Below are 22,009 nucleotides of genomic sequence, written 5' to 3'. Positions count from 1 at the left end.
CACTCCGTGTCACTGGAGCAGGAGCAGGACATTCCTTCCACCCAGGGAGGGACTTGGGGTCTTCTTCAGCCCATGACCTCAGTCTCAAATGCAGGCAGCAGCTGAGGGCAGGGTGAGGCGGGGCCGGGCGGTGTCCCTAGGAAGCTTGGGGCACAGGCAGGGCTGTCTAAGTGCCTCTCCAAAGAAGCACCGGGCGCCATTCATCAGCTGGTTTTCAGGGCTGTAAGAAATCAATGGCATCTGCACTGCAAACTCATCATTAGGACGGGAAAACTCTGCAATGGAATTGATTTGTTTAAATATAATAACACAATTTAACAGAGGATGATGGGGGTGGGGCAGGACCTCGGCAAAGAAAACACAGCCAGCCACACAGCTCAAAGAAGGCTCTGAACCACAGGGCAGTCAGCTGCAAATCACCTTCCATGCTGCCTGCTGAGCTCCCCAGAATCTAGGGTGGGTGCTGTCCCTGGCTCCAGGTGGCCCAGATATGTCCTCAGCAGCCTGTGGGTAGACCCAGGATCCTGGCTGGCCACAGCCATGTTGTTCTTGAAGATGATTTTGCTTGAACATGGGTTCGACCAACACACTGTTATCAGCCCCAACCCCTGGGGATAAAAATAAGTGAACCCTAAGGAGTAGTCAGATTAGAAGATGCTCAGTGGAGATGGGGTGACAAAGTGGCAACACGGACCAGCAAACACTGGCTGGGATTCTTGGCGTGTCAGGAGCCTAGGACAGAACAAAGGTGGGGTGGGCAAAAAGGAAAGTCACATCAAAGAGTGAGTAAGGCATTTTTGGAAGAAGGCTGACAGCTTGAGAATAAAGTACTTCCCTGTTCTGACCAAAAAAAAAAAAAAAAAAAAAAGACAAGCACTGTGCCTATCATCCTTACAATGTCCCAGGACCTGTACACTCTTATTAGGTCCCTTCATTCAACTCCAGTAGTCTGGGATGAAGACACTATTGTTACCCACACATCATAAATTATACTACGAGGCTTATCTGGGCTACCCAAAGTCACAGAGCCGTGGAGCTGGGAGCACATGCCTGCATGTACCACAAGAGCCTGCTCCCTCCCCGCCCTTGGACGGATGCTCAGCCCTCTCATCACACAGGCAGCTCCAGCATCCGGAAGCTGGGCCTGAGCCACACTGGGTAACTGGGGGCAACAGTTCTAGGTAGTGTCTGAGAAGGGTGTAGCGAAACAGTATAAGCTTTGTCTTTCTGGTCTGGAAAGCACTGAGTCCACAGTGAAGCTGGACTAGGCACAAAACCAGGCCCTCACAAAACCACCACTGAAGACGGAGGCTCAGAAGTCTCAGGTGGGCTAAGAGGCCCAAACAGCTCCCAGAGCTCCCAGAGCCAGGGAGATGGCCTTGATGGCATCTTGTAATTTGGACTTTTCCCCAGTGGCAATGGAAAGCTGGGAAGAAAGAGAAGGTTGGAGAGGGTGACATAGAGGCAGTAATATGGCTGCTGGCAGGAGCAAGATAGTGAGAGGAACACAGACCGGAGATGATTAAAGGGCACAGGGATGAGGGAGAGCAGTGTGTTAATGATGTCACAGGCTTCTTCATGGGAGGTCCAGCTTCAGCATGCACTGCAGTCTATATATCAGTAAGAATTGACCCAGAACCCCAAGAAGCACCGGCTCCTCATCCAGAAAGTCCTGGCCCGGGGAGGGGCAACATAGGCCAGCAGCTGTCTCCAGCTCTGCTCTGTCCCTCTGCTGACACTTCTCCTTTGTCAATGACGTTCTCCATCACTGCACCAGAAAAGCCCAGCTAGGGCTGCGGGTGGGGCTCCTTCTTCCCTCTCTTTTAAGTTCCAGGGCTAGAGAGATGGATGAGTCCACAGGTAAGCTCTTACTGTGCAAGTCTGAGGATCTGAGTCCTATGCAGCATGAGAGTGAGCACTTCAGAACTCACTGCAAAGAGAGAGGCAGCAGTATGTACCGGTGATGCCAATGCCCTGACAGCAAGATGGAAGGCAAAGACATGAGAATGCCCAGAAGCTCACAAGCCACCCAGTCTGGTGTGCACAAGAGCAAACGAGAGAAGCTCTCTCAAACAAGGGGGAAGGAAGGCAACCTCCACATGTGACAATGGCTCTTGAGTACCTTGAGCACATATCACAAACATGATAACAATAAAAAAAGAGGTTCCAGAAATCTTCAGAAGGATGGGAGGAGAGCTGCCGAGGCCCTCTGTGCTAATGGGGGAACTGAGAGGTCTGATAAATAGCAGACAATAATCTGTCAGCCAGCTACTGGAGCAACCTAGGCAAAGACCTGACTGTCATGTTCTAGAACCCTCCTGAGAAGGTTGGAGAAGAGCAGTTGGAGGAGAACACAGTGGTAGGTCTGGAAACAGGGGCAGGGGTGACCGGCACCCAGCAGGGAGCAGTCTATAAGGCATGGGAGGGGCCAAGTCCAGACAGACCCAGCAAGTAAATCCCCAAGCTGAGGGAGATCCAAGCGGTCTGTGGAGGAGAGGCGCTCTAACCAGCCAGAGCGGGCTGTGTCACCCAGAAGAGAAACGAATCCCCACGATTTGGAACATGTCACTAAACTAACACTGGGGTAGTGCTAGGCATCCTCAGCTGTTTGTCACTCTGGTTGGATTGAGCCTTGAGTCTGGTTTTCAGGTCCACCCCTTTTCAACCGTGGGTGGCCTCTCTGGGCCTCAGTTTCCTCATCTGGAATGCAGTATATAACAGGACCTTGTGTGGGGAGGTTTGAAGACTGAATTCGGCATCCCATGTGCTGTGCTCAGCAGCTGACCCCAGTCACTCAACACAGCAGGGGGCCACTTGTCATGACCACCAACTGTGCCACTAGCCTCACTAGCAGAAGGCCCAGCCGAGACGGACACGTTCAGCATGCACGAGGACTGGACGGGCCCTTTTCTGCGAATTCATGGGCTGATGATTGAGCCTCATATTACTTGGGGTAGGTTAGACCATTATACTGTTTCAGTTGAGGAAACCGAGTCACTGTAGTAGACCATGTGCCAGGCACAAGCCCAAACCTGGAAAACCACTTCTGTTTCTACTGGGTTGTGTCCAAAGCCAGCCAGCCACTGGATGAAGGCCAGTGTCCACATACTTCTGGTCATGCTGACCCGGGACACGAAGAGACAAACACTGGCTAGGCAGGCATGGCAGGCCATGCTGGAAGTGTACGGGGAATGCGCAAGAGGCCCTGACCTGAAGGACATCAAGTTGCCAATCCTTAGCCTGTTCTGGAAAGTTCCTTTCCTGTTCCTGCAAATCATTCTCATTTATTAAGTTCCCAGAGTAGCTGTATGAGAAAAGCCCCAAGAGGGACTCAGATCCTCAACCAGCCTTTTCTATACATCCTTGCCATACTCAATGGTCACGTGGTGCTGTCCATTTCAAAGGTGGACATACATGCAGGCTCTCAACATCCATGCCAAAGCCTGGCTCCTCTTTATTGCTGAAATGTCAAAGATGGACAAACAGTACTGGGATTAAGGCCTCACTGTGTCTGGGTCCAGCACAGAGCAGGATGACAACTGAGCACCAGATCACTGGGGACCAGAGCATGCCCCCTGCTGGCGTCCAGGAATGGAGTGACCACTGTAGACAGGGAGTGCCCCCAGGGAGGCAAGGAAAGGGAGGTGGGGTTCCAGCAGGGCCTCTGCCTGACAGCTGGAGGACATAGAGGCCTGGTAGAGACTCCTCCTCAGACTGCAAGGCGGGGCCATGGCAGGAAAAAGGTCACTGAGGTGGGGAGCAAGAGAAGGCTGAGCAGGGGCTGTGGGAAGCCAGCCCTAGCTATTTTTAGCATCTTGATGCAAGAGGGAGAGGCCCTTCTCCCTACCAGGTAAATGTCAGCACCACCAGCGCTTGTGGCCAATTAGAGCAGATGAAGTCCAGGAAGGAAGAAAGAGAGGCCTTGCCTCGTCTGGGCTTTCAGCAGCACTAGCCTGTGGCTTCCCTAATGTACAGGCAACATTTGCTTGGTCTCCAGAGGAGCATGGCCAGGGCCCCTGACCCTCAGCTTAATTTTGGATTGGCTGTATGTCCTTGGCCAAACATCCTGTCTTCTCTGACTCTAGAATTCCCCATTGGAATCAGGCTTATACCCAGCTGGCATGATGAGAATGACATGAAACAAGGGTCACAGAGAGGCTTTGGGTTCAGTGACTTTTGCCCCCAGTTGCTGTAGGCAGCTGTGCACACAGCTAGGGTACAGGAGAGTCATGCAATCCCAGGACTTGGAGTCCCAGAGGCCTGTGGCTGTAGTTACCGACAGGAAAGAAGTGAGAACAAACGCTTGACACACATTGTGGAGTGACAGGAAGGAGCCCACATGGCCCTAGCACTGCCACTGATTAGAGAGCGGTGGCGGCCATATTGACCTCCCCATGTACTGCACTTGCACCAGAGTGTGCCCACCTACCACAGCCTTGGGAGGACCCCCTCTTCCTGCCGCCAGCTTCTCCCAGAAGGCAGGAAAGGTAGGATGCCCACGTCAGGCCATTCTCCCAAACCCATTCAGGGAACAAGATAGCCCACAGGTGGAATTACAGTAAAGCCCTGCCCTCTCTGGATGGTCAAGGCTGGGAATCTCTTAGAGTCTTTAGCTGGTCTTCATTAGCCAGGGATAAGCCCTGAGTCCAGCCGCAATTTCCTTGGCCAGTTGTACCCCACTTCTCGAGGACCCAGACAGTTTTGTCACTCCCTCAGCAAAACCCCAAGCGCAGCTTGTGCTGACCAAAGGCAGATGTTCCTGCCGAAGCCTGGAGGCGGCTCCTTGGTGCCTGAAGCCCAGGGAAAATCCAAGGGAAACTGAGGCATGGAAATGGAATATTAGGGAGTTAGAAGAAAGTTACAAACTCCGTTCTTCTGGCATCTGCACCTCCAAGGCCATCTACTCACCCTTTTCCTTTATCACCCCCTCAGCCCTCTACACAGTCCTTGGAGCAGCCTGGCTGCCCAGGTTTTCCTGTGGCTTGGATGCTGGTGGTCCAGCTCAGGATCGGCTGAAGGCCCTTACCCTAGGTAACAGGAACACCATACCATAGCCTCGCAGAATGCAGGGTAGACGAGCACTTGGCATCCCTCTGTGAACAGAGCTGATGAGGACTTGGGTCAGCTCTGATCTCCAGTCCACTTTCTGTCCTTGTTCATGGCGTCTTGACCCAAGTAAATGGGTCAGGGTGGAGGAGGTGTCACTATTGGGATGACAGAAGGCAGTGATGTGTTTTCACAGAGCTGGGCTCCTCGGCCCCTTCAGGGTGAGTCTCCACAGACAACTGAACATCCCTGGTTCCACTCTGCAGCCATAGCTTCTCAGTTGACTGTGCTTTTTAGTAAACACAGGGCTCTGGTCACTAGTGCTGGTTCCCATTGTCAGCGTCACCACCGTCCATACAGGCAGAGTAGTTTAGGAAGGCAGTGTGCGTGGGTGTAAGGATGAAGTGCCATGCTGTGTGACCGGCTATATCTCTACCTCTCCGCCTCAGGTCTCCATCTGCCAAGGGGAACTTGGCCAGGTGGCTTCTGAAGCATACTCCTTCCCTGGGAGAGAGTGTGACATTTTGATGATTTAAGACAGCACGCAGCCAGCTTAGGATCCTTTGCTACAGTATGTGGGAGCTTTGGACCCAGAGACAAAAGGCATAGGCAGAGTTGTCCTTCACTACAAGCGTGGCCTGGGTATGGGTCTCATAGACAAGAGCAAGGTGAACTCCAGTCAAACCTCAGTGCGAGGAAGAATTCCCTGTATCTTTATGGGCCCTCATTCCTGCCTAGATAGTTAAGTGGTAAAGCCGGAGAGAAACCCAAGCTTGCCCACCTTGGGAAGGATGCCACCTACCCAAGTCATAGCCTCTTGTGTCTGCCATAATGAAGCTGTGTGTCCTTAGGCTGATTTCTGGGCTTCTGCAATCCCAGCGTGTCCATCAGGAACATCCACCCCAACCTCCTGAGCTGAGTTTGGGCCCCTGAAGAGTGAGGGACCAACAGATTTGCAGGCGGTGGCAGAAGAGGGTGGCACTTGGCTCTCCCTTGGACTATCCTCTTCCTGCCTCTGGGTAGGTGGGCTTTTCCCTCCCAGAAAAGGTACTGGGGGCTTCAAGACCTAGTGGGGCCAAGTGTCTGGCTACAGCAGTAAGCCAGCCCCATTCTTGTTCCTCCAGCCTGGAAACCAAGACTCTGGCTCTTATCTCCAGTATGGAGGCTGAGGCTGGACCCAAGTTCCCAGAAAGCAGCTCTTACAGAAGGAAGATGCCAGGCCAACTGGGTGCAGGGCTCTGGAGGCCTCAGGAGCTGCGGAAGCACCTGCTTCCAGCTGTGGCTGAGTAGATAGATCTTCCTGACTGGTTGTGAGGCTCTCAGGACACATAGACACCCCAAGCAGACCCATGAAGAACACTGCACTGCTCCCTGCCATCCTCAAGGCACGTTCCTTGGCTACTTCCTTGTTCTTCATCCTCCCTGACTGGACAGTTCGGTACCTGTGCATCACAGTTCTGTGACTGCTGCTTTAGACTCATGCTCACCCTCACCACCATTCCCGTTTAGCATGAGGGCTCAACATGGGTACCAGTGACTGTGACAGCCAGTCTGACAGCAGGGAGAACATACGGTTTCTAGGAAACTAGGCTTGATCCCAGCTCCAGCAATGGCTGTGTGGCTCTGGGGAGATTTCCTAGCCTCTCTGTGCTGTGAGCTTCCTCATCTGTACAACAGGACAAATTCAGCTTTCCCTGCATTGTTGTTGCTTTTAGGAACTTCACCTTCTGTTTGTATGGGCTAAGGAACAGCTTCAGAGAAGGGCCGGGACTTATCCTAGGTCACACAGCAGGTCTGGTGGAAAGGCAGCCACACCCTGTTGACCCCACAGGGTCAGGAATGAGCAGCAGGCTGTAGGCTATATCCAGCTCCAGGCTGAGTAGTGATGGGGGTGGGGCAGGACAGGCTGCAGAGTCTGCTGGTGGAGGGGTGGCCTGGAGGCCACAAATTCCGGGCAGGGGCTGGGGCATGCATTCTCAGCTGGACTGAAGACTGACAGGCATGCCACAGGCAGCCCTGGAAGTCCAGTTCTGCATGACCTCAGGCTGGGCCCAGCCAGCCTTCTGCGTGCTGGCTTTGGCACCCAAGGCCTTTTCAGGCAGCCCACACTGTGCTCAACCCAAGAAGTGCACAGACTACAGGTGATTGCCAGGACGGAGGCATGACATCATACCCTGGAGCCTGTGGGGGCTGGTGGGGCAAGAGTGTGGCTCTTGTCATGTGGCTGCCCACGGAACATGCAGGGCATCACCTCCTCAGGAACCTGGATCTCCCCAACCCTTTCCCACTATGTCTTCTCTGTGGCTCCACTGGCAAGCCAGCCTCTAGGAACTGCCCCTGTGTGGGTCCACACAGCTAGGGTCAACCATGTCACACACCCCAACCTGCTGCCCACCTCCCTTCCACAGGCCCTGCTAGAGGCATAGTGACCAGTGGACAAGTCCCTCACCTGCAGATGATAAGATGGGGCTCAAAGAGGCATTGACACTAGAATGAGGAAATTTATAAAATGGAGAAATAGAGCCAGAGAGACCCCAAAGCCTAAGCCCTGAGTCCCCATTGCTAACCATGTGATATTCAGTGCATCCATAGGGTGTGCTTTTATACATTCCAGTCACAGAAGGACGCCCTCTCCTCTACATCTGCCCTTTCCAGCTGTGATGGTTAGAAGCAACTCTCCTCTGTCCTGTGAGTGGCTTGCTCAAGCTTTGTGTGGGCTGAGCCGTAGCCCTTCTGAATGTGCAGGCCTGATGGCTGCTTTTACTCTGGTGGGCCAAACCTCCAGGACCTGCCAGGTCATCTTCAGCAGCCTAGGAACCAGGGTCTCTCTAGTACCAGGGGTTGAAGTTAAATTTAAAAAGAGGAAAAAGTCCGTCTCTAGGGCAGATTCAGGTAGGGCCCTCTACGGCCATCACCCATCTCATGGCCTGGCTGGATCCCACCGCAGCCCAAAAGCTTGGAGTGGGTTTAGGTCTCACAGCCTATATTTTGGTACCCAGCCAATAGAAATAATGCCTTTTAGGAGAGCTAATGAGCTGTGTGAGCACTCTGCCCACTTCAGAGAACCACAGAAATGGCACCTGGTTGAAGCACTGGGGTACAGAAGGCTGCAGGCATCCAAGCCACAAGAACAAGTTGACAGAAACAGGCAGGGGGATGGGGTGGGGGAAGTCCAGCCTGGAGGCTCTGCAAGCTGAAAGCTCTGGACTTCCCTGGATCTTGGATGCTGCTGCTGCATCTTCCCTTCTCTCTGTCCCTTGTCACACATACTGCCTGGTCTGGTGCACTTGGAAAACAAAACAAAACAAAAAAACAAAACCCAAGCTGCCAGTTTTAGGGGGAATGGGATTGGGGAGCCCCGACTCTAGGGAAGGCTGTAACAGCATAACCAAGAGAGTTCCTACAACCTCTAATGCAGCCCAAGTCCAGCTGCTTGAGAGAAGATGGACTCTGACATCACAGAGCCTCCTGCTGTGGGAGTGGATGAGGCTCAGAGGCCAGGCGGCCTCATGCAGGGTCAGGAGGCCTATTATGACTTTAAGCGGTGGGCACCTGCTTGCTTGCTTCCATGACATTCCACTTCTACGCAGGCCTGACTTTGTGGGCCCCCCTTTGGCACATTGGTCCTCAAGCTTTAAAGGATCTCACTGTGCCATCACCATCTTGAAGTCCTTGATAATTTGTGAACAACAGGTTTTGATTTTTATTTTTCACTGGGCCCTGCCAATGATTACGGCTGCTCTTGGTTCTGACAGATTCTCACAGGCCCTCGGATGTAGGCCCAAATAGCTGTGAGTTAACTTTGTTTCCCTAGGACTCTCTCTATGGGAGCTGTGTCCCTCTGCTTAGTTTTCCTGTTTCCCCTCTAAATAAACATAGTAACTTCTCTCTTTCTTCAGGCCAGCTCAACCACCACTTACGTCCCAGGGTTCAATTCTAGGCTTTCTGCCCTACTATAGATGCCATTCTTAGTCCAGGGAGCAATCGCAGCAGAAAGGGTGGCTTGGGTTCAGTGTGGTTAATCAATACCAATCCTGGCCCTGTCATTTCCTGTCTGTGTAGCCTATCCTCTCTAGGCCCCACTTACCCCGTCCAATGTGAAATGTCCAATTCCTAGAGGGAACCGGATCAGAGAACGCTAGATCATAGAAACCAGCAGCCACTGTCACTTTGCAGAAGCCTTCTCCTTTTGCACTGAGTTGCCTCTTCTGAGGACACTCAGCCCCACCATCAAAAAGGTGCCACAGAATGGGGGACCAGGGCAGGACTCAAGGGTGCACAGATCTGAACTTGAAGCCAAGTTTTCCCAGGTGTGGTCTTGGACAAGTTACTTCCTGCCCAAGGCTCAGTTTCCTCATCTGTACAATGGTGATGGTGACAGCCACTTTCTCAAGGGCAGTTTTGGAGGGAAAATGCTTGGCATGGTGCCAGCACACAGTCAAGTGCCTACAGGAGCAGAGGACATTACTGTTACTATGACTACTGTTATGATCTCCATGAACCAGCTCAGAAGGCAAACCCTTTAGCAGGAGGGAGAGAGCTACTAAGCCTACACAGGGCACCAACAGCAGAATAAAAGCATGTGTCCAACACCCAGGCTAGACCCATACCCTCTTCTTTCTGGCTTGGGAGCCCAGGAACAAAATAGAAACCGGGAAATGAGCCATTTCCCCACCCAGCTCAGGTCATATTGCCTATTTCAGGTGGCTACCTGCCCACCCCTCCGTGGCAGAGTCTCAGTACCAATGCAGCTGGCCCGTCTACTCACCTGCCAAAGCTTCTGCCAGCGGATCGCAACTCAAGGCTGTTGCAGTGCTGGGGAAGGCAGGCTGCGGGGAAGAAGGTGGTGAGTAGGTTCTATGGTGTCTGAGAAGAGTGGTCACAGGTCCTGCAAGAGAAAGCAGAGTGGACAGTGAGCTCTGGGTTCGGGCCTACAGGCAAGTCCTGAGACCCCTAGCTGAACCCTAGGTCCAGCCTGCCTAGGTCCCTCAAACCATCCATGGAAAATGCAGCCACAAGCCCAAGGGGAGCTCTATGGAAACTGGGGGCTGTAGTTCCTCTTAGCAAAGGCACAGGGTCCTCAAATTCATACTTGAGACCCTAAAATCAATCTCAGTGGCTGCTATAGCCTATAGAGAGCTAGCATACCATCACTACACCCCCTCAGCAGGCCTCCTAGCCTCCAGCTGGGTCTCTCTATCTTTCCAAGTCCAAGTGGCCTAGGAGCCCATGCTAGGGCCTTCTAGGAGGCTCTCTCTGACCACCCGCCTCTGTTCTCTGCAGGTTTGCTGCGTATTGACCAAGTCTCTCCCAGATTTCCAAGGCCTCAGTGTACCTTTTCTGACATTCTTATCAAGGGCCCCTGGGACCATTTGGTGTTGGATGGAGAAGAGGTGGGAGGAGGTGAGCAATGAGGACAGCAATCCTGGTACAGTGAGGGTGAACCTGTGGGTCAGATCCCATGAGCCTTCAGTTAGAAGGCCTCCAGAGCATCCTCAAAGGCTTCCTACTGTCTGTCTCCAGAACATGGTAGAGGTTGTGACGGATGTGTGTGTATCCAGAGGGCTAAATGTTGAAGATCAGCTATGGAAGATGGGAAGCCCGTAGGGCTGGAAAAAAGTGCCAGAGGAGAGAAAGCTTTCTCAGGACAAACTGCCAAGCCTGCCAGCCAGACATCCTCCAGCCTGGAGGCTGCCAGCCTCTGAGGCTCAGAGAGGGCAGTGCAGCTTGGAGCCTCTTTAGCATCTCCACAGCTGTCAATGAGCAAAGACGCCAGCAAGCTCATCTACAGTGGCAGGCCTTTCTTAAATTCCCTTCTGAACCCAAATCACTGCGGCTGGAGCACACTAGTATCTCCATTTTAGAGGAGGGTGAGGAAACAGCAGTATGGTGGGCTAGCCTGCGGCCCAGCAAGTCCATTTCTGCAGCGATGCTCACATTGGTCCAGTGTGGTTCATCAGTGCCAGGCTCAAGAGCCCCAGAGTGAGCACTTTCCACATAAACACAGGCACAGAATGGGCAAATCAGTGCATCACGTGTGCTCCCTCAAAGTATGGAGAGGATGTGACCCCTAACTATACCAGCAACACACCGAAATCCCACCGACAGAGTGCTGATCTGAAAGCCAGACGTGAAAGCAAACACACTTGGAGACCTCTTTGACCAAGGTAAAGAAGAAAAAGGGGACTTGGGGCTGTATCACAGGCATGCTGGCTCTTCACCTGCGATCCTGCGCAAGCCTTCAAGCTTGCTTTGAGGAAACAAGATTCAGTGAAACTGGCATTTCACTGGCGTGAAGAGACCCAGCTACAGGAGGTCTACCTTCTGACCTTGACTCTCTGAAAGCCGTAGGACCTCAGAAGAAAGCATTCCACTTTGCCAGAGGGAGAAGTATTCCACAGCCAGCAGCCCAGCCCACTGCTCTACCTCAGGGTGCTGGAGGAGTCACTTGGCCTAAGGGACTCCCAGACTAGTAAGAGGGGCCTCGAGCAGACCGTGCCTTCTTCCCCCCTCCAGGCCGCTCCTTTCAAAGTGGACGGGCTAACTAAGAGCATTCTACACGAGTCATAACCCTTTGCATGTCGGGAGTGGTGTCTGAGAGGAGTCCACAGCCCTGTAGGGAGTGTGGGATGTTGTGCTTCGTGGTGGCGCAGTGGCTACACAAGCATGTTTGCTTGAGACAATTACCCAGCTACACAAGTAGGGCAGGACTTTTCTAAGCAGTTGTAACACTTCCATAGCAGATGAAGACAGTCCCGAGGCCCCAGCCTGAATGACAGGTCTCGCCCTTCCCTGGAGGGTCCTGCTGACCCACCTTGCTGCTCTCCACAGCTGCCTCACTCTGCACCTGGATGGCCTGCCCCTTCCCAACATGCCAAGCGATGCCTCCTCCAGGAAGCCTTTCTGGACCTCCCTCCCAACCTTTTCCAGGCCCATATATGCTGACACAGTTCTGGGTGGGCAGTGACAGAGCCTATCTCAGGCAGGGATGAGTCTTTTTCTTCTGACTCCAAAGGCTCTTTAAGCAGAGGACCACTGGACCTCCTCTTCCCCCAGGGCAGAGACCCCACAGTGATTCTGCGGTAACACAGTTCATAGGCCAGCATCAGACAAGACAACATTCCTTCACTGTCATCTTCATCTCCAGTAAAGACCGAAGGTGAGGCTGAACTTGGGGGTGCAAAGAGGTTTCCACAGTGAGGAGGTTTAAGGGCTTCTCTTACTGTAGATGACACCACAAATGTATGCCATTCTCCCATAATTATCTATTAAACTAAAACCACAGAGCCTCGACAGGCAAAGGAAGAAGCGTGGGACCACACCAGGACTTTGACTTCTCTTCGATCCTTCAGGGTAGCCCTTCAGTCCCAGCCTGCACAGTAGCCTTCCCACCTTCTGGGGGGTAACAGGGTCTCAGCTGAGCCCCAACTTTAGGGTCTAGGCACATACAACTCTGTGGACCTCTTGCATTCATCTTCCCAGTTCCAGCTTTGTCCTAAACAGATGTATGACCACTAACACCTTAGCTCCCACCCACTTGAAAGGCAAGCTAATTCAGCCATCTTTGATAGCTCTGTTTTCCCCCTTCAGCGGAAGGCGTGAGCCCCAATGGATCAAGGTGACTCTGAGTCTCGAGTCACTCTCTGTCTCCACTGTGCCAGCAACTATCCCTGATCTGCAGCTACCTTGCTCCACACAGCCCACAACACCTACGCCCTGCCCCAGACAATCTTTGCTAGGAAAGGAAGCCCCTGCGGAGCAGAGAGTCATAGGTGAGCCAATGGAAGGCCAGGCTGGGTGAGGGAAGGACACCAGGTACCCCGAAGGAGGAGGTCTATCCTGTAGGAGAGAAGACAGCTATACAAGACCAGCTGGAAAGGCATCTGTTTGTATATGTAGGAGGGGTGAGTACACCATTCCTAAAGGTGTGCAAGCAGAGGGCGGGCCCTGTGAGGTCACAGGTAGATCAGAAGCAAGCTGGACTTGGATTTCTCAAACCTCCCTGAGGACCAAATCACTCAGATGATTGCTGAGCCCACAGTGTCCTGTCCTCTCCCCGGAGAGAATGTGGGTCTGGAAGACAGCCCAGAAATTTAAATTGTTAACAAGACCTCCCAGATGATCGGCATCTAGAAAGACGGGGGCCACTGGTAGGTGACCTTCCGGGCCCTTCTGGGCCCTTCTGGGCCCAGGGACTATCAACTTTGAATATCCCTCTCCACCTCCCCAAGCCCCTCTGGAGGATACCAGCCCTCCAGGGCAGTGGCCTGAACACATCGTTCATTAACAATGATTTGAAAGTTTCAGGAAGCGGGAGGGGTAAGTTTGGGGGATTCATCCTACAGTGGTGGTACCAGCTCAGCTCCTTCCCAGGCCCTAAACCTCCAGAGCCACATGCTTAGCATAGCATGGGGCAGGATTGGGGGAGCAACAGCTGTTCGGCTGGTACTCAGTGAGGCTCCAGAAAAGCAATTATCTTGCTCTTAGCAGAAAGGCATTGGCCCTTTTACACAGCTCCCCAACACACACACACACACACACACACACACACACACACACACACAGACACACACGCACACACACACACACACAGCCAGACCAAGATGCCGTGGTGGTCCTCATTACCACCCCCTCCAGACTCCAGATTTCTGACTCCCTCCACCTCGCTCCTCTGAGCACACTTCCAACACTTAAATCATTTAGCCCGCTAAACCGGAGACGGCAAAATGGGTGCTATTTCTTAAAAACATACAGAGAGCGTATTAAATTATTGATAGCCATTAAACAGGAGGAAAATATTAAACAGCTCTCAGCCCTTATCAATCATTCATGCAGTTTCCACTGGGGTGTTTTCTGGAGTGATCACTTGGGCAGCCCTGGGAGCTGCTCCTGCCAGCAAGGAAGGCAGTGGCTGGAGAGAGGCCAGCAGCAGGCTGGCCCCAGCCCCAGCAGGCACCTTGGGGTAGGGGGATGTGGGGACGAGGAAGTGAGGCTTTGCAATTGCAAATGTACAGCCCTCCGCTCTTCCCTACATCCTTAACAAAGGGAGACTCCAGCACCGCCTTCAGGAGCCTCTTAATTAAATCCAGCCTGCTTTTATTGGGCACCTACTATATATCAGGCCTGCAGGATGCACAAACAAACAAGCCTCAAGGCCCTCAGGGGCTAATGAGCAGTGGTGGGGAAGCCAGAAAGAAAGTGTGACTAGAGGCCCATGGGGAGGTGATGCAGAGAAGAGGGGAGAGCCGTGGCTGGAGGAGGCTGTCACTGAAGTAACTCCGGGGAAATTCTTAGATGGGAAAATTGCCCTGAGGATAGTGGGGAATAGCGTGAAGGGGATAGACCAGCTAAGGGCTGACCTGCTTGAGTGACAGCTGCTGGCTAAGGAACAGAAGGTATAAGAGAGTGAGTATCATCCTCAGTATGCACAGGCAGGAGGTTTGCCCCAGCTGCTCGGGCCAGCAGCCCCACCACAACGGTATGGCAGATCCATTTCCTGGCTCTGATTCAGGACACCTAAGCCAGTGTGACGCAGGCCTAAGGCTGTAGGTCCAAGGCCCTGCTGCCTTCAGCCACAGACAGGCTTGGCAATACTACCCTTGGGAGACAGGCTCCCCACTGCTGCCTAACCGTGCCAAGGCCCCAGACACCAAGGCTGTGGGAGCCAGCAGACACCTGACACTGCCCCACCTCACAGTGAAGGGACCAGGCACAGCCAGAGGCCATGTGAGGATCCCAGGCCCAGCTGGGCTGCTCAGCCTAACCCTGCCCAGCCTCGCTCGAGATGCCCAGCACACATTGGTCTTCCTGAATGTTTTTCAGGGCTGTTGCTTGCAGCAGAGGCCCTGCCAAGAGTGGATCACACCCTTGTCAGAGCAAGCTGCCGTCTCAGGGAGATGTTTTATGGAGAGGAGATGTTTACGATCACACCAGGGACTGTCAAGACATCACCAGGAGAATTTCAGTCTGCAAAGCAGGGGAGCGGAAAAGGGTCTCTTTCTCGGATGCTTGGACCTTCATTCAGGAAGAGTGGCTTGGGATTCAGGGAATATTCTTCAGGGTGCAGGATCCTATGGAGTTAGGGGTATGGGTACATACGAGCTAATGCAGAGGTAGGACCCTGAATCCAGACACCGCTATGCCATCAACTTTGCCTTCCTGGGCTCGACTTGTACACACAATGAGATACACATTTAGACTGGGGAAAGCCACATGGTTCCCATGAGACAGGGGTGACCTCCAGGGTGGCTGTCTGCAGCCTGCCAGGAACATGGAATTCCTGAGGTTGAGTCCAACCAACACTGCTTTGTTCACTCTAAGACTCACAGTGACATCATGCTTAGGCCCCTCCCTCACTTGTGCTCTTGCCAATGTCTCAAGGCTCCTGTCTATCCCTATCACCACTCACCTGTGCTGTTACATATGCCCTCTTCTCTCTAATCCAGCTTTCATACAGGTGCAGGGCCCTGGGCAGAACGTGGGAGCAGGCTATCTAGAAAGTCTTGCTGACCAGCAAAATCAAGATTCAAATGGGCAAATGACCCCATAACCCAAAACAAACACAGCTGGTCCTAGCGCTGACTTCCTGTTGCTAGCCCTTGCCACTCTCAAACTCCCTTGTTCTTCTCTCTTTGCTGTGTTCACAGGAGTCTCTGTACCCGAGTCATACCATACTTACTCAGCCCTCCTGGACCGTCATGCCCCCTGGGCCTTTGCATATGACAGTGTGTTCTCTACCCAGCCAAGTCCTGCGCTCTCCAGCTGTGACTGCTGCACACTTTACACATTACCCTGAGACTGGATTCTGGTCACATCTGTTCTGAGCTAAATGCAAACAGGGTTCCTTTCATCAGTCCTTGGCACACAGGTCACAGTGCACTTCTAAGTTTGTTACACTTAATACTGCCCACCCCAGTTCCCAGCCCACCACCCAGAACCGGTTCTTCCTAACGGAGAACCTGCACAGGTCTCATGGCGAGTTTAAAAGCTAGTCCCCAGAGAGTGGGTGAGATGCTCTCAGTAAAAGTAATGAGACTGTATTCTTGGAGTTCCCGAGCCAAAGGAAGGGGCAGGCTTGGGAATTTCCAGGCAAATGCCAACAGAAATTGGCCACAAATGAATCATTAACTTTCAAGTTGAGAGCTCAAGTGCTTGTGCCAAGGTCTTTGACTCTGGCCTATGTGGGCCACTTGGCTTGGCTTGGCTCTGGCCTGAGGGCACCCCCGCCCCCGCCCCTACTGGCCATCTGCTTTACCCCATGGCCTCTGTTCAGCAAGAGGCAAGACCATCTGAGCCAGCACACCCCTGATGTCAAATAGGAGAGGGTTTGCCTTTTGCAGAGAACCATTCCAAACCTTTGTCCTCACACCCACACCCTTCTATCATACTGCCCTCTCCAACTAGCCTGATCCTTCCAGTCTTTCAAGGTCTGCATGCATTCCAGCCTGTCTTCTATCTCAGTGCCAAGTGCCTGCAGCCCTGCCTATGTCTCTTTGAGGTCTACCTGAATTGCCCTGGGTGCCTAGCATTTCTACTAGGAATTTTGTCTACTTCTCTGCACTCTTGCAGCTGCCAGGAAGCTGGCACCACCAGGGACCCACTGGTCACAGGGCTCTGTTTGAATCCCACAGCTCTAAGTCCAGGGCTGCCAGCTTGCTGGGTTGGTTTAAAGCCTCAGCTCTCACTGGGCTGAGAAGGGAGGTGATCTGCTCCCAACCTCCTCAGGCTTCTTTTCAGGGCTTGTATCCAACTGCCCTGTGGACCAAAGGTAGCAGGTAAAGGTGACCTCAGGTCTCAAGTAGGGAAGCTATGTGGTGCCAAATGTCAGTTCCCTTGTAACCAGCAAAGACCAGAAACAACAGCCTCATTCTCAGTGTGCCACCCTGAAAAGAACTGGATGCCACATGGTTGATTCTAGCAGACAGTTAGTCGAGAAGCATACACAGACCCTTACAAAGAGGCATCATACCCTGGTGCAATGCCATTCAGCACGCACTCTTCACCTTTCCAGATTCAGGGCCACCCGTACAGCAGCAACACGTCACTAAAGAGAGTGATAGGTCTGCCTTAAGCGTTCACTGTATGTGACCGTGCATCACCTATCCTTGCTCCATTTCATGGAGGAAAAAAGATAGAGGGAGAAAGAGAGGGAGAGACTGCTGCTGCAGCATGAAGGGCAGACTCCAAGTTCCACAGAGACCTGTATGGAGTTAAAGAGGAACTCATTGTCTGAGATCCAGATCAGAGTCGCTGTTTGAAAATATCGGTCCAGGCCTCCATCAGTCACTAGTGCCCCATCGACTCCTCATCGCTGTCCATGCTCGGAGCTTTGACACACGCTGTGGGCATCATCACACCCATCCTTCCACCTTCTTCTCTGAGCCCTTTGTCCACCTGGTCCTCAAAATGACCCTGTGAAGTTGGGCCTGCTGGTTCAGGGCTGCAACCCTAGCACTCAGGAGGCCGAGGCAGGGATTTCAAGGCTGAGATCAGTCTGGGCAAGTTATTAAGATTCTGCTTCAAGAAAGAGTGCTTGTTTTGCATGGTGAGGCCCTGTGTTCCATCCCTAGCACCGCAAATAGAACCAAGTGACAAGTACCTTTTGGCAGCTGGTGAGAGTCATTTTTCCCACATGTGACTGGGAAGGAGCCTGACTTACCTAGCTAGCTGGCAACCTCTCTGTGAACCTAACTCCAAAATGTCCGCCCTTAAAGCCATTAGCAAACAGGAAAAAACAGGATGGAGAGGTAAAAGGATTTGCCCTCAGCCACGTGGTTCTGACAGAACATAGGTTGGTGCCCTCATCTGCCTGCTTTGGGAATGAGCTTCTGTGACACAATGCTTTTCCTACGGCCTGGCTCATAGTTGGTAGACATAGTAGGGGAGAAACAGACTGCATGGGAGTCTGGGGGTGGTGATGAGGAGTGGGGAAAAGAAAGATGGATAAAGAGCTCCAGGGAAAAGTGAGGCTAGCTCCCTACTGCATGCAGGGTTCCTGGCATGGCCATTCTCACCTAATGATAAGGGCAGAAGGCTTTATCCATGAACCTAGGATCAGGCCAGATGCCTGGAACACACTGCACATTTTGTGTGTGTGTGTGTGTGTGTGTGTGTGTGTACACACACATGCATGAATACACATCCTCCTTGTACATCCCATGTCTGAGTACACATAGACTGGTTAGGGTGAATAGCACAAGGTTAGTCAGCGGCTGTATGCACATGTGTGTATGTAAACTTGTCAAACACAGGCATGTATACAGGTTGATGAGCAGACGATTGTCCCACAGGGCCACTGCTGCTCTGGGGCTGACAGGTACATCTGTACGGCACAGCATGTTCACGAGTGCTTGAACCAAGAGCAGGGATGTGAGCAGCTTCTGGTACACACAGCCCATGGTCTCAGACATGGGTCAGGACACAGGGGTATACACTCACACGCAGTAGTTCTGGAGGCGGCCAGGACGGGGAGACAGCAAAGAGAGCAGGTGGCAGGCAGCCCTCCCCAGGAGCGGGTGAGGAGCCCTGACTGCCGCTGTGCTGGGTGGGTGGCACTGCTCACAACAGCCCCATAAATCAGAAAGCCACTTGCCGCAGCTGTTTAAATCACCATTGCTGGACTTGGCACTCAGGATGAAGGGCCAGCAGCTGGGGGCAGGAAAGAGGGAGGGTGCTGGCATTCGGCATCCCCCACTCCAGGACGGCCTCCCCACCTGCACCCAGGCTAGACCCTCTTACTCTGCTAGCCGCTAGCCCTCCTTGCTCTAACCTCTTCGCCTCCATGTTCAGCCAAGCCTTGGCGTGCATTCACAGCTTGGGCACTGGCCTCCAGTCCTAGCATTGACAGTGTCTACTCGTGACTAGTATCCTATGGGCACATGAGACTGGGGGAGGGGAGACAGACAGTCCATTCCTCAACAGGAGCACTGTGGGTTATCACGAGACCAGGCATTTAAGCAGGGACCCACAGTCAATTCCACCCAGGGGGAGTCCCCTCCCTTGGCTCACATCACTTCCCGTTAGTAAAGTGAGGATGGGCAGCCTCCGGGGCTGCTCAAGCTGAGGATCTGCTTCTGGGGAAAAGATCTCGTGGATGCTGATTAATTATGACTATTAATAATACAGCCATCTGTAGCTCGTGGTAGAGCACATATGATTAAAACCGGGCCCGGTGCCCCGGCGGCAGAATGAATAGGTCTCTGAATGGGCCGCTGGTGTCACCGCCAGCCTGAGAGTGGATGCGTGGTGATGGAGCACCATTTCTGCCGCTCAGACGCATGAGGAGGGCAGAGACAGCCAGGCAGGCAGACAGGCAGGCAGACAGAAAGACGACAGTGAAGACCTGTTCATCAGACAGTGAACACCAGACAGTCCCCGAGGCCTCAGGGAAGGACTCTCTGTGTCTGCCCCCAGGGAAAAGCTTGCTAGCTCCAGCTCTTCTCAGCTTTGCCCTGCTCCCTAGAGCTCTGAGCTTCATCCAAAGACTCCTCTGATGCTGTGGGTGCTAGGTTGGGTCAGCACTGTGACGAGATGCCGGCTACATCATTTCACGACTGTCTGGTGCCTTCCTCTCTGGCCTCCACCCCCGCCCTGCTCCAAGCTTCCTCCTTACACAGTCCTTCTGCCGCACCTCCCTCCCCACAGTGGGACAGTGGGTCCAGCCACTATTCCTCTGTCCTGTGGGCTCAGGCTTTTGGCCTTGCTGCGAACACGAATGCATTCTAGGTGCTCCTGTGGCTGCCCAGTGGCCAGAGCACAGGCTGCTCCTACTGAGTGTCCTGCCAATCGGCACGGTAGGGACATGGCTCGTACTGGGGCCTCCAGACCTGACCACATTGCTCTCATACACACCATGGAGACGTCCACAACAGCCCACGTGCCGATGGTAACACGCCTGACCGATCAAGAAACTGAGGAGAAGTGGGCAGAATGCACACTAGGCCATTTGGCTGCAGAGGTCTCTCTTTCCAGATCACTGAGACTTGAAGGGAATGAGCCAGTCAAGGTCAAACACCATTTGTGGGGACTGGGCCACCATCTTTCAAGCCATAAGCGTGAGTAGATGGTGAGGTAGTCCAGAGGTGAGTGGCCATGGGTTCAGGCCAGTTTCTGTATTCACCTTTCGTGTGATCTCAAGCAAGTCCCTTGCCAGCCCCAGGCCTCATTTCTTCAGTGGTTAAATGGACTGACCTCCTACTGCAGGCATGAAGGCAATGGTGGAGTCAAAGCCTCTGGAAATGACAAAATGGCAACTGGGTTCCCCAGACCACAGTTCAAATGCTGGTGGGGCCACTAAAAAACAAAAAACAAAAACCACCACTATTCAGGGATAGATCTGAAACCAGGGATGCCCTGGAGAATCTGGGGCACATGGAGGTGAGGAGCTTTATGAACATGAAGACTGGATGGCCTCTCTCGCAGTGCTCCCTGTGGTCGCACCTCTGTAGATTTCCTGACTGTGGTGATCCTTGTAGACTCTGGCTGACATACTTCCTGGTCACCCAAGTGTGTCCAGCCCTGGGCTGGTCCCAAGAGCTACCCCCAGGGGTAACTGCTGAGTCCTAACAGGCACTTTTCGGTTCTATCACTTGCTAGGTAATCCTGGCATTCAGCTCTAGAGGGGCAATGGGATCCAGCTCCAAGATCCTGGGTGACTAATGATAGCACAAGTATCCCCAAGCTCCTTTCCCCGCACCTATGGCAGGCATTACTAATCAATCCCTGGGCTCTCTTACAGAGCTCCAATGTGGCCTTAGAATCATCATTCTACTTGGCACCTTAGGCTATCATTCCTAGATGGGGTATAACACCAAGTGTTTGACATCCCTGTTGGAGCGACCATCACACCCCATCCACTGGGATAAATCACGGCCAATGTAGGTGAGGCCTGGTCTTGGTTCTGGGCTGGGAAACACCAGCTATGAGGTGCAAGCTTGGGACCTCGGTTTGAGAGCTTCGGGGGAAACGCACTGTCCGTGTGAAGGTAGGAGATGGTTTTGCTGCCAGGATCCTTCCAGACTCTTGGCCCAAACTCTGTAGGAACACAGCAGCCTCCCTCTGCCTGGGCCCTGGGCCTGGGATTTCTCCATGTGTTGGGGGACAGGGGGTGCAGTGATAGGGAACCAGAATGTATCCTTCCAGTACCTCTCCCTAGTCATAGCTTCAAGACAGAACTCCATGAGCCCTCACAGAAAGGGCAACCTAAACAGATTGGGATGAGCTCATTGTTACTGCTTCCACCCTCCTAATGGATGTTCTCAGAATGTTCTACTTGAACTCAACTCACAACAAAAAAGAAAAAAAATTCCCAGCACTGCCGTAATTTGAAATTAGCTTTAGCCACCATGAATACAATAGTTAAAACGAGAGCAGGCTCAAGAACGGTGGTGCTCCACCACAGGCTGGATCCCCCAGCAGCCAAGCTCCACCAGACGAGGACAACAGCAAGTGTTTTGGCCACCAGAAGCTATTCTTAATACGGGCTGAGAGGCAGAGTGGTCTGGGGCCAGGCAGGACTCCTTAGGCCCGATGAACACTGCAACGAACACAGCACAGCCATCTCTGTGGACCTTTCAGATCTGAGGGGTGGCCACTATCAGCATTCTGTGGACAAACGAGGATGCTCAGAGACATGGACTCACTGACTCGAAGTCACACAGCAGTGCATGGCTGGGCTGGATTATGGAAGCCTTCTGAGTCAAGCAAGGCCCCTCCTCTCTGCTGCACTGCCATGTCTGTGCTGCACAGTCACTTAGGCAGAATGGAGTCACCCTGACCCATGGCTGTGCTAACAGCTTTTACACCTGAGGTTAACAACTATGATTTAAGAGGTTGTTTGTCTTACTTTTCAGGAATCAGCTTCTGAACAGGCACTAACGCATCAGCCTGGGAAGTTTGTCTTTCAGAAAATATTTATAGCATTTCAAGACAGTTTGGTGACAAGTGGATGCAACATCTGCTGTCG

At 52.9% G+C, this 22,009-nt stretch overlaps 1 protein-coding gene across 3 annotated transcripts in view; it reads right to left on the bottom strand.

Moving 5' to 3' along the window:
* The window catches only part of Zmiz1 (zinc finger MIZ-type containing 1), a 200,199-nt gene that overhangs the window by 146,329 nt on the left and 31,861 nt on the right, over nt 1-22,009 (bottom strand). For all 3 annotated transcript variants that reach the window (XM_060390700.1, XM_060390698.1, XM_060390699.1), the window contains exon 2: nt 9,815-9,934. The gene's annotated coding sequence lies outside the window, so the exon portion shown is untranslated. The remainder of the gene's footprint in view (nt 1-9,814; nt 9,935-22,009) is intronic.

This window comes from Meriones unguiculatus, chromosome 9 (assembly GCF_030254825.1).
Source record: "Meriones unguiculatus strain TT.TT164.6M chromosome 9, Bangor_MerUng_6.1, whole genome shotgun sequence".
NCBI classification, from domain to species: Eukaryota; Metazoa; Chordata; class Mammalia; order Rodentia; family Muridae; genus Meriones; species Meriones unguiculatus.
Note: the sequence above shows the minus strand (reverse complement) of the source record. Positions and strands in the feature narration are given on the sequence as shown.